Source organism: Furipterus horrens, unplaced genomic scaffold (assembly GCF_987537825.1).
Source record: "Furipterus horrens unplaced genomic scaffold, mFurHor1.1.pri manual_scaffold_1, whole genome shotgun sequence".
Lineage (NCBI taxonomy): Eukaryota > Metazoa > Chordata > Mammalia > Chiroptera > Furipteridae > Furipterus > Furipterus horrens.
Window position 1 is genome coordinate 80,465,118 of NW_028327171.1, and position 14,143 is coordinate 80,479,260.

Here is a 14,143-nt window from a genome sequence, read left to right on the forward strand (position 1 = left end):
CACACAAGGTTAACTGTATAGAAAGAGAAGGTAATATGTGGTAAGAGAAGGAGTAAAGAAGTGGAACCCGCACCTCAATTCTGAAGGTTAGATTTTAAGTACCAGCTAAAACTTCAAGTAAGATAGTTACCAGATGATTAATGAGAATGAGATAATTATGGTAAAAATGGAAAACAATGTAAAATACAAAAGAGGAAGCCAAATTCAATAAACATAAATTCTCTTTTTATTGAGACCATTTAAGTTTTAGTAATTAATTGTATTGAGGCTGAGTTATATAGCTTGATAAATCATGAGAAAAAATAAAAATTATAATCAGTTTTTAAAAATTAATTAAAAACATTATTATATATTATTTTGTTGTCATTGTTGTGCATTGGTTTCTTTGGTCTTCTTGAACCCAAGAAGTGCTTTTTGAAATGCCTTGGCCTTATAATGACTACATTTCAAAACAGATAAATAAGTATTTTATTATAAATGAGAAATAAAGGACTTATTTTATATTCATAACTGATTAATCTTAATATTTTATTCATTTGCCATTAAAACATAATAGAAGTACACAGAAATATTAATTACTCTATCTCTATTTAGACTTTGTAAATAGTTATCTTTGTTCTACAAATATATTTGAAAATTTGAACTTTTCTGAAATATGAACTCAAAAATACATGTCAAATTTATTCTATTATAAAAATTGTCTTACATCAAAAGAGTAGATATTATTTAAAAATTGTTCAATTTGTTGCTGAGAAAGCCATTGAGAAATTAGAGACACTAATGTCATTTAATAGCATTGGTGAGCAGAATGAATTACCTGAGAATCATCCTAGGCCTAAAGGCTGAAACTGTTTAAAATATGGTCTGCAAGAAAAAAATGTAATCATCATCTATTTAAATTGAACTTCATTTTATATATTGGAAAACACTGTCCAATATATATACTAAAAGTTAATACATATTCAATATTGAACATTTGGATTGGTTATATTAGTGTAAATTGACTAGAAAAGTGAGAAAAAAATAAGTGAATACCTTGAAGCAATAATTATATTTTTATTATATTACATGATCTTGGTGGTCAAAAAAAAAATCACATGCTCAATTTTTATCAACCTAATAAAAATTCAGTTATCAGAATACTATATTTTAAGGGTTCACCCAATTAATTATGTCTGGAGGGAATACTAGAGCAGCGCTGTAATTGGGACAGCTCTTCTCCAGAGAATGCTGGTTTTGGGTGTGAGATTCTTTTTTTTTTTTTTTTTTTATTTTGGTTTTTCAATTACAGTTATCCCCTTTTCCCCCAATTTCTCTCCCCCACCCAGCCCACCCCCTCTCCCGCAATCATATCCCTCCCCGTTGTCTATGTCCATGAGTCTTTTATACAGGCTCTTTAATTAAACCCTTCCCTTACTTATCCCCCTTCTCTCCCTCTCCCCTCCCCCCTATTGACTTCTATTCTGCTCTTTGTTCTATTTAGTTCCTTTGTTTGTGTTGTTCTTGGTTGTGAGATTCTTGTAATGACTTTTGCCTAAGGTATTGGACCCTCACTCCTCTAGGAAATAGTTATGGAAACCTCAAGAGAAAGAGAGAGTGGCATGCTTATAGAGGTCAACAGCAGACTGGCAATAGCTCATATTATTATTAAGATTTACTCTAACTTAAAATATTCTAGAATTGTTTGAGAAATATGTCAACTAATTTCTTTAAAACTAAATAGAAAAATTTTCCAAACTTTCTACATATTTTTCTCAACCTTTGCCAACACCTCAATGTTTACACTATAGAAATAATAATGCTTGCAGCTGAAAGGAACCTAACAGGTCACATCATATTCATTTCCTTTTTCAAATTATATTGTCTTGAGTTACGAAGATGCAAATAACATTTATCATAAACTATTTAAATAATTCATTTGTACTTATAATTAATTTGTACCTTTTATATGATGAAATACTACAGATGATGAAATTACTTGGAGTTACATATAATAGTATTCTTTAGGAAGTAAAAAACTTCAATAATAAGAATAAAATTTTAAGGACAGATACTCAGCAATATACATTTTTAGTAATTTTTGCTGAACAATGAGTGTGAGAAAAATTGGTGAACAAATAATTAATATAAATAAAATAAAATTTAGTACAAATATATCTAAAACAGTAAGTAAAGATCATATAATATAAATCAATAAGGATTTAAATAATTCAATGTTAAGAGTATATGTCTACAAACTACTAAGTATAATACTACTAATAGTCAATTGCCAAGGACAAAGATGACCCAGAAGGCATTAGTCTCTTTGAAGCTGTTTAGGTTTTCATAAATTATACAGATAAAAATAAAAACAGAAATTATATGTATGGTATAGGTTACGATGATGGTTTCACAGATGTGTACCTATCTTCAAACTCATCGTTTTATACATAAAATATATAGATTTTTATGTCAATTATAATCTCAATTTTTTAAAAACCTGTGGTGATTGAAGAAGTTAACCCCCTCCATCACACATATCACATACTACTTTATTCCCTAATAAAATATTGTTTAAGTCACAAAAAAGGGCATTGTATTTGAAACTTGATATAAATATTTTCTTCTATATAGCCCATTTTTTTACAGTTTGAGTGCCCTACAACTTATGAAATACCATTTCTACATGTCTTCATGCATGAACACATTTCAGCATTTATCTTAATAAAAACTGAAGTTTCAAAAAAGTAGTGAAAAAATTACCTGCTAAATGTTATTTTAAACAAATGATACATCTAGGCAAATAACATTTATTTAAGTTTTAGATTAACATCACTACTTTAAATTTAGTTTTATCTCAATTTTCAGGCTTTTCATAATTTTCTCTTTTGGTTATAACATCTAACAACACAGAAAAATTGAATGTCTATAAACTATAACAAAATGAACATCAAAATGCTTTTATAAATATTACACTAAAAAGTAGTATATGAACATATAAATAAAGTAATCTCCATAAATATACTCTAGGAAATAATCAGACATATATAAATCAAAAATTATTTCTGGGATAAACCTTAAGCCATTACCTTATGTGAAAGAATGATAAAAATGTCACTTCAACCTTGGCTGGTGTGGCTCAATGTATTGTGTGCTGGCCTGTGAACCAAAGGGTTGCCAGTTCAATTCTCAATCAGGGCACATGCCTTGGTTGTGGGCTAGGTCCCCGGTTGGAGTTGTGTGAGAGGCAACCACACATTGATGTTTCTATCCCACTCTTTCTCCCTCTCTTGCCTTTTCTCTAAAAATAAATAAAATCTTTTTAAAATTGTAATTTCATTTTGGTTTATAACAAGTAAGTTTTCATATAGCAATATTAGTACCATATTTTTGTTCAAGTAATTATTGATTACCAAAATGTATTTTTATTATCTACTAGAATATTGTATAGTTTTTAGTCATACATTTCTTTCAAAAAATTAATTATATTATATCCTTATAGAACTAAATATAAAAAGCTATTATTATTACCTATATTTCATTAGATAAAATTGCTACTGGAAAAGTTACTAAACATAACCAGTAATGTAAAAAATTACATGTATATGTGGTGTATTACATTTATTGATTTGCAAATATTAAACCGTCTTGCATCCCTGAGATGAATACCACTTCAATGTGGTGTATGATATTTATAATGTGTTGCTGGATCCAGTTTGGCAATATTTAGTTGAGGGTTTTAGCATCTATGAGCATTAGTGATACTGGCCTGTAGTTTTCTTTCTTTGCTGTGTCTTGACCTATTTTGGTATTAGGTAATACTGGCCTCATAGAAAGGGTTTGGGAGTCTTCCCTCTTCTTGGATTTTTTGGAATAGTTTGAGAAGGATAAGAGTTAGCTCTTCCCTAAATGTTTGGTAAAATTTGCCTGTGAAGCCATCCAGAAGTTTTTTGATTACTGCTTCAATTTCACTAGTTGTTATTGGTCTATTCAGGCTTTCTGCTTTTTGTTGATACAGTTTTGGAAGATTATATGTTTCCAGAAATTTGTACATTTCATCCAGGTTGTCAAATTTATTGTCATATAGTTGTTCATAGTAATTTCTTACAAGCATTTGTATTTCTATGGTATAGGTTGTGATTTCTCCTCTTTTGTTTCTGATTTTACTTATTTGGGTCCTCTCTCTTCTTTTCTTGATGAACCCATCAGTAGATGGGTGGATCAAAAAACTGTGGTACATATTGTGACAATATGGATGGAACTGGAGAGTATTATGCTTAGTGAAATAAGCCAGGCAGTGAAAGACAAATACCGTATAATATCACCTAATACAGGAAACTAATGAACAACACAAACAAATATGCAAAATAGATCCAGAGGCTTGTAAATAAGAAACAGACTGACAGTAACCAGGGTGGGGTAGGGGGAGTGGGAAAGGAAGGGGAGGGTCTAGTTGAGGAACTAGTATGAATGACCCATGGCCACAGACAACAGAATAGGGATTGAATGTGGGAGGGGGCTGGACAGGCTAGGGTGGCACAATGGAGGAAAAATGGGACAATTGTAGTAGAAAAACAATTTAAAAATTACATGCAACCTTACTACACACAGTCTTAACAGCTGTCGATTGTAAGCAAAATTTGTCATATATATATAGGTACACATGTTTATTTCAAATTGATTATGCCTTGCATTTCATCTTTTTTTTTTCTGTTAAACATAATGTTGCAATGTGACCATACTTATAAATATCCTTACATAATGTTATTTTAATATTTGTTTAGTAAACGTCAAAACAGTTAATTTTTTTATATTCTTATATTATTTTGTTTTCACATTATTAAAAAGTAAAAGTACCACAGCTAAACCATGACTGTTAATGTTCATTGCTATTTTCCTAGGATGTTAATCTTAAGCAAAGATTGCAGTTGATAAGGTAGAATTATGATATTTTTATGGTGTATGCATGTGTATATGTGAGAAGAAGAAGAGAGAGAGGGGGAAGGAGGGAGGGAAATAGGGAGAGAAAGAAAGTCAGGGAGAGACAGAGACAGAGAGAAACATATTATATTTGAGTTCAAAATTATTTACTTAAAATATTTTTTCTTTATCATCTTATGTCTTTAATTTCAATTTATTGTTTTTCTGTTACAGTTGTCCCACTTTTCCCTTCACTGCCCCCCCACCCAGTCTACCCCTTCTCCCAGTCAATCCCCACCTCAGTGTACATGTCCATGGGTTATTTATACTAGTTCCTTTACTAAACCCTTCCCCTATTTACCTCTCTTCTCTCCCTCCTCCCAACCCACCTGGTAACTGTTAGTCTGTTCCTTGTTTACATGCCTCTGGTACTATTTTGCTCATTTGTTTGTGTTGTTCATTAGTTTCCTGTATTAGGTGATATTATAGGTATTTGTCTTTCATTGCCTGGCTTATTTCACTAAGCATAATACTCTCCAGTTCCATCCATCTTGTCACAAAAGGTAGGAGTTCCTTCTTTCTGCTGCATAGTATTCCATTGTGTAAATGAACCACAGTTTTTTTTTGTTTTTTTTCTGACTGGGGAGCCACAGTTTTTGATTCACTCATCTACAGATGGGCACTTAAGCTGTTGTTTCCAGAACTTGGCTATTATAAATTGCAATGCTATGAACACAGGGGTGCATAGGACTGAGTGATCATTAATTTTGCAAAAATACAATTTTTATTTAAGGGAAATATTAAGGGAAGACAAAATGCAGATTATTTTAAATATAAGTTAGAGATTTGTATTTCGGCAATTTTTCAAAATTTATCTTCTGTTGGAATTATATATTTCTGAGAAGTTAGACCTGTTGTTACAAAAGCTTTCTTTGTAATTAAGTGCATTAAAATGTACTGACTTTGAAGGCTCATAAGTAATTATAGGATTAATGTAGTAATTATTTTAAAGCAAAGAATTGATATTTATTATGCTTCTTACATGAGTTATTCTGGCTCATTATTTATATCTTAATAAACTTATGATGATACACTACCACACATTAAAAGGAAAAGGTGACAGTTTTGCAGGTTAATTCTGTCTGCTAAAAATCTTGTAATGGGTTACAATGTTATGTACCTGTTGTTTTTATTTATAATTATCATTTGGTACTTAGGGTTCTTTTATTATACTTTAGAAATTAAGCTTAATGGTTTTCTATATGTAAAACAGATTCCTTCTATAGTTATGTACCACATAACCATATGGAGTGTATATATGGTATTGATGTCATTAGATTACAATGGAGCTAAAAAAATTCCCATCACCTAGTAAACTTGTAGCAATGGTAACACAATGTCCTAATGCATACTCATGTGATTATAGTCATGTTGGTATAAACTAATCTACTGTGCTATCAGTCATATAAAAGTATAGCACATAAAATTTTATACAGTACATAATACATGATAAAGATAATAAGTGACTATTACTGGTTTATGTATTTACTATTTTTAATCATTATTTTAGAGTGTACTCATTTTGTTCATTAAAAGTAAGCTTGCTATAAAACAATGTGTTATATTACCCTGGAAGCAGTCTCACATGCATATCAAGTTATCACATTTCTTGCTGCATAATTCTCTCGTTCTTGATTTAATTTGTTGTTTTGTTCATTATGGCCCTAAACATACCAAATCCATCGCTAATATTGTTATTAGAATCCACGTGAAGTGATTGACTTATAAACAAAATTAAAAGGATTTTGAAGGCAGAAAATCAGAAATTGTCATTGCTCTTCCATTCCACCACAACTATGATCATGAAAAATAGGAACATAGCTATAGAAGCTGTTAAAGGAACTGCTTCATTGAAGGCAAGAAAACTAAAAAAAAAAAAAAAAAAAAAATTGGAAAGGACATATATCAGACATGGAGAAACTTATTATTTTGGATTGAAGACCAGACACAAAAGCATATTCCTCGCAACACAACATTTATGACTAAAGCAAAATGTTCATTTGTGATGTTGAAAGAAAAGTCTGGAACCAACCATGATGTTCAATTTTCTGCTAGCTTTGAATGACTTAAACAATTCCAGAATTGTTATTTAACAATATAAATTTTTAAAAAAAGAGTGGTGAGACTGTAAGCGATGATGTGAAGGCAGCTGAAGAATTTTTAGAAATTCTAGATATGCTGATTATGGAGGAATATTTCTTCCAGAGAAAATATTCAATATAGGTGAAATCTTTCCATTTTGGGAACAGATCACTGAAATAACTTTCATCCATAAGGAGGCCAAGTCAATGCCAGGTTTTGAGGATTTTAAGGGCAGGAAAATAATGTTGGTTTCCGGGCAAAATTTAAATTTACAAATTTAAACCCTCCCTGATCTGTCTTAGTGAGAATCCCAGGGCCTTCAAACATTAATAAGCACACACTAACTGTGTACAACAGGGGCAATAAGACATCAGAAATGCCCCAGCTCCTCTTCCAAGAAGCCCTTCTAAGTTATGCGAGTGAAATGGAGAAGTACTATTTAAAGACTATTTTCCTTATGTTGATAATTCTCCTTAAAATTCTCCTTTGGTTGATGTTTTTAGTCCAATATTTAAATAGTGTTTTTTCCACCAAACACCACCTCTCTGATTCAGCAAATGGATCAAGGAGCTATAGCAGCTTTTAAGGCTTCCCACCCTGAGGAAGACCTTTGCCCAGGAAAACACTGAGAAGACACTGATTTAATACTGGAAGGATGACGACATCTAGGATTGCATACAAAACCTTGCTTGGGCTTGTGATGATGTCACCACAAAGTGTGTGAATAGCATCTGAAAGAAAACACTCAAGAGGTTTGTCCATGACTTCAAAGAATTTGCAAAAGGTGAGAAGGTTATAAAAATCAGCAAGGCTGTTGTTGAGATAGCAACTTCAACCTGGATGTAGGTGAAGACAGCATTGAATAGTTCCTGCAGGTGGTTCCAGAAAAATTGAATAATGAAGAGTTGTTGGAAATGGAACAGAAACACATAGCTGAAGAATAGGCAAGAGAAAAGAAAATGGCAGAAGACGAACCCTCAAAAAATTCACAGCGAAGGGATTAGCAGATGAGTTTTCAGACCTCAACGTATTTCTTACGTTTAAAAAATGGATGCCAACGCTGAAAGGTGTTAATAGAAAGGAATGTTCATGGTGCGTTACCTTCTTACAAGCAAATCTATGATGAAAAAGAAGAAGAAAATAAAAAAACAAACAAACCACCATGGACATATTTCTGGAAACGGCAAGATTGCCTCAAGGAGCTTTAGGCAGGTCCTTCAGGAAGTCTCCTAGAAGAAGGCACTGTTATCACAGAAGATGACAACTCCATGCCTGTTATTGTCCTTGAAGACCTTTCATCAAGACAAGTATGGAGGTGAAACAATGTAAGTGTTATTACAAAAGAGTCAAAAAGTTTATGAAGTAAAAAAGTTATAGTAAGCTCACGTTAATTTGTTATTGAAGACAGAAATTTTAAAAAATAATTTTTGTGTAGCCTAAGCACACAGTGTTTATGAAATCTACAGTGGTGTACCATAATATCCTAGGCCTTCACATTCACTCACCACTCACTCACTGACTCACCAAGAGCAACTTCTAGTCCTATATGTTCCATTCACGGTAAGTACCCTATATAGGTGTATCATTATTTATCTTATCTTATACACTGATTTTCACTGTACCTTTTTAAAATTTTTAGATATGTTTAGATACACAGACATTTACCATTATATTACAATTATCTGTAGTATTCAGTAAAATAACATGTTACATGTTTGTAGCATATGAGAAATAGGTTATACCTTATAGGTTAAGCATGTATTAGGCTATACAATGTAGATTTGTATAAAGGCACTCTATTATATTTACACAAACACAATATCACATCACATAACAATGCATTTCTCATTATGTATCCCTTTGTAAAGTAATGTATGACTATATATTTTCTCTGAAATTTGAACATTTGTACAAACCCATTATAAGGAACAGTATTTTATCAAATTATTCATTATTTAATTGGATGTTACCAAAACACTGTACTATGTTTTCATATGCTAGAATAGAAGCATGAACAGTAGGTAAATTGAGCAGTAGAAAATTGAACTTGTTTTGTGCTTCTAGCTGGAGTGAATATAACACACACACAAACACATACACAGAAACTGCCATTAACGAGATGTTGACTATCAGGAATAAATTAGCATTTCCACCTACCTCTAAGGATAGTTCCTTGATTAGAAAGTCAACCAGTGAAGGCTGTTTTTAGCATCAACTATTTCTTTCAGTAACAGGATTCTTAGACATTTTTGAGCTACAGATTTATAAGGAAGAACCATGAAATATTATGAAGCAGAAAGAGTACTAAATCATTTATAAGAAGAGCTAAGACATTCCATCTATGTTCCATGTGAGGTTTATGGCCTTGGCCTAAATTCATGCAATTTTTTCAGTATTAAACTAACATATTAAATAGAAAAGTGACATCTCTTTACTTATGATGAAATAATAGATAAAAATATAAAATTTTATTTTGTATTATGCAAATATTATAATTTAAATTTTATTTTTGTGTATAGGTACACATAAATCTTGTTTATTTATTGCAATGTAATTTTTCTGTTCAATAAATAATCATAATGACTTATTAAAATTCACAATCATAACAGTTAAAAGCTATTGTTACAGTATTGATCTAGCCACCAAAGTCTTCCAAAGTTAAAGATAATTCCTATATAGACAAAGAAGGACATTTCATAATACTAAAAGGAACGATTCATCAAGAAGATATAACACTGATAAACATATATGCACCATACATAGGAGCACCCAAATACATAAAGCAAATACTAGAAGACCACAAGAAGGATATTAACAACAACACATTCATAGTAGGGGACTTCAACACTCCATTATCAACAATAGACAGATCATCCAAGCAAAGAAACACCAAGGATATACAGGCATTGAACAACACACTAAACCACATGGACTTAACTGATATATATAGAAATTTTCACCCCAAAGAAGCAAAATATACATTCTTTTCAAAGGCACATGGGACATTTTCAAAAATAGACCACATAATAGGACACAAAACAAGCCTCAACAAATTCAAGAAAATTGAAATCATATCAAGCATCTTTTCAGACCACAATGCCTTGAAACTAAAAATCAACCTCAGGGAAAAAAATCAAAGACACCCAAACTCATGGAGAATGAATAACACCCTCTTAAATAACGAATGGGTTAACAATGACATCAAAGAGGAAATCAAGAAATTTCTAGAAACTAATGACAATGAACACACAACAGCCCAAAACCTATGGGACACAGCAAAAGAAGTCCTAAGAGGGAAGTTCATAGCAATACAGGCATATCTGAAAAGGCTAGAAGAATCTCAAATAAAAAACCTAACCATAAAGCTATAAGAACTAGAACAGCAACAACAAACAAAGCCTAGGGCAAAAAGAAGAAAGGAAATCATCAAGATCAAAGCAGAATTAAACAACATAGAAACTAAACTAACAATCCAAAAAATCAAAAACACTAGGAACTGGTTCTATAAAAAAATAAACAAAATTGACAAGCTTCTAGCCAGGCTCATTAAGAAAAAAAGATAGAAGACCCAAATAAACAATATCAGAAATGAAAGAGGAGAAATCACGACTGATACCTCAGAAACACAAACAATTATAAGAAATTACTACAAACAACTATATGGCAAGAAATTTGACAACCTAGTAGAAATGGACAGATTTCTAGAAACATATAACCTTCCAAAATTGAATCAAGAAGAAGTAGAAAGTCTCAACAGACCAAGAACAAAGAAGGAAATTGAAACAGTAATCCAAAACCTGCCTGCACACAAAAGCCCTAGACCAGATGGCTTCACAGGCGAATTTTACAAAGCATTTAGGGAAGAACTAACTCCTACCCTCCTCAAACTATTCCAAAAAATCCAGGAAGAGGGAAAAATCCCAAACTCTTTCTATGAAGCCAGTATTACCCTAATCCCAAAACCAGACCAAGACACAGCAAAGAAAGAAAACTACAGGCCAATATCGCTGATGAACATAGATGCTAAAATCCTCAATAAAATTTTGGCAAACAGGATCCAACAATACATCAAAAAGATCATACACCACGATCAAATGGGATTCATCTCAGGGATGCAAGGATGGTTTAATATTCGCAAATCAATAAATATAATACATCACCTAAACAAAATGAAAGACAAAAATCACATGATCATATCTATAGATGCAGAAAAAGCATTTGATAAAGTACAACACCCATTTATGTTGAAAACACTCAGCAAAATGGGAATAGAGGGAGCATACCTTAACATAATTAATGAGAAGCCTAAAGCCAACATCATACTCAGTGGACAAAAACTGAAAGCATTCCCCCTGAAATCAGGAATTAGACAAGGCTGTCCACTCTCCCCACTTCTATTCAACATAGTGTTGGAAGTCCTAGCCACAGCAATCAGACAAGACAAAGAAATAAAAGGCATCCAAATTGGGAAAGAAGAAGTAAAACTATCACTATTTGCAGACTACATTATAGTATACCTAGAAAACCCTATAAAATCCACAAAAAGACTACTCGATATAATAAGTGAATTTGGCAAAATAGCAGGGTACAAAATAAATATACAGAAATCTAAGGCATTTCTGTACACCAACAATAAAATATCAGAGACAGAAGCAAAAAAGAAAATACCATTTACTATAGCAACAAGAAAAATAAAGTACCTAGGAATAAATTTAACCAAAGAGATAAAAGACCTGTACATTGAAAATTATGCAACATTGAAGAAAGAAATTAAGGAAGATACAAATAAATGGAAGCAAATACCATGTTCTTGGATGGGAAGAATCGACGTCATCAAAATGGCCATACTACCCAAAGCAATTTACAAATTCAATGCAATCCCTATTAAAATACCAATGACATATTTCACTGACCTAGAACAAATCCTCCAAAAATTCATATGGAACCAAAAAAGACCCCAAATAGCAAAAGCAATCTTGAAACAGAAGAACACAGCAGGAGGAATCACGATACCAGACATCCAACAATACTACAAAGCCACTGTGATCAAAACAGTCTGGTACTGGCATAAGAACAGACATATAGATCAGTGGAACAGAATTGAAAGCCCAGAAATAAACCCAGGCCTCTATGGTCAACTAATCTTTGATAAAGGAGGAAGGAACATAAAATGGAGTGAGAAGAGCCTCTTTAACAAATGGTGCTGGGAGAACTGGACAGGGACGTGCAAAAAAAATGAAACTAGACCACCAACTTACACCACACACGAGAATAAACTCAAGATGGATTAAAGACTTAAATGTAAGCCATGATACCATAAAAGTCCTAGAGGAAAACATAGGCAGGAAAATTTCAGATATCACATGTAACAATATCTTTACGGATACATCTCCCAAGGCAAGAGAAATAAAGGAAAAAATCAACAAATGGGACTACATCAAACTAAAAAGTTTCTGCTCATCAAAAGAAAACAACAGCAAGATGAAAAGGAAACCAACCATGTGGGAAAACATATTTGCCAATGATATCACAGACAGGGGACTGATCTCCAAAATATATGAAGAGCTTATACAACTCAACATCAAGAAAACAAACAACCCAATTAAAAAATGGGCAAAGGACCTGAACAAACACTTCTCCGAAGAGGACATACAGAAGGTCCATAGGCACATGAAAAAATGCTTAACATCATTGGCCATCAGAGAGATGCAAGTAAAAACCACAATGAGATACCACCTTACGCCTGTCAGAATGGCCATCATCAACAAATCAACAAACAACAAGTGCTGGCGAGGATGTGCAGAAACAGGAACCCTACTGCACTGTTGGTGGGAATGCAGACTGGTGCAGCCACTATGGAAAACAGTATGGAATTACCTCAAAAAACTAAAAATGGAACTGCCATTTGAACCAGTGATTCCACTGCTAGGATTATACCTGAAAAATCCTGAAACCCTAATTCAAGAGAAGTTATGCACCCCTATGTTCATAGCAGCCCTGTTTACAATAGCCAAGTGCTGGAAACAGTCTAAGTGCCCACCTATAGATGAGTGGATCAAAAAACTGTGGTACATCTACACAATGGAATACTATGTAGCAGAAAGAAAGAAGGAACTCCTGCCATTTTCAACAACATGGATGGAATTAGAGAGAATTATGCTTAGTGAAATAAGCCAGGCAAAGAAAGCAAAATACCATATGATATCACCCAATACAGGAAACTAAAGAGCAACACAGACAAACGAACTAAATAGGCAAACACTAGAATAGTAGTCAGTAGGGGGGAGGGGGGGGGGAGAGAAGGGGGATAAGTAAGGAAAGGGTCTAGTCAAGGAACATATATGAATGACTCATGGACATGGACAACGGGGAGGGATACAATTGTGGGAGAAGGGATGGGCTGGGAGGGGGGAGCAATGGAGGAAAAATGGGACAACTGTAATTGAATAACCAAAAAATAAAATTAAAAAAAATAATAATAAACATAAAAAAATAAATAAAAAAAAGATAATTCCTATAAATTCATGGTGATATGATGCAATCAAATGTTTTTTTTTTATTTTTTCATTAAGTGTTATTAATCATTCATGTCTAAAATGTCATTGTGAAATGGCAGGAATCACAATTTAATTTTTAATTGCTATTTATTTTTAATATGATATAAAGTAGGAATGTTCAGTGTGTTCAAAATATTTCTTACAAAATATTGCCAATATTCATTTATATTTCTATATCTGAATGCTGTTCCACATGTTGCAAATAATTAACCTATAGTTATTTGTCAAATAGGTCATATTAATATTAAATTAAGACACACCACTCTCCAAGTATTCAACAGAAAATTTTGCATGATTATAATTATACATAAAATAAGTGAATATGACTTTATATATGTATACATATATATTCTAGTCTATAAGTGCAGAACTATAAAATATATTTTAAAACAAAAGTATAAAAGTCACAATTTTAGATCTGAGACTCAAAAGAAATATTACCAAAATCTGTGCTACATATCCTCCAACATAGCATCATAATCCAAATGAGATGAATTTTCTTTATTTTTTATAACCCCTTAAACAACATTATTCTAATATCACAT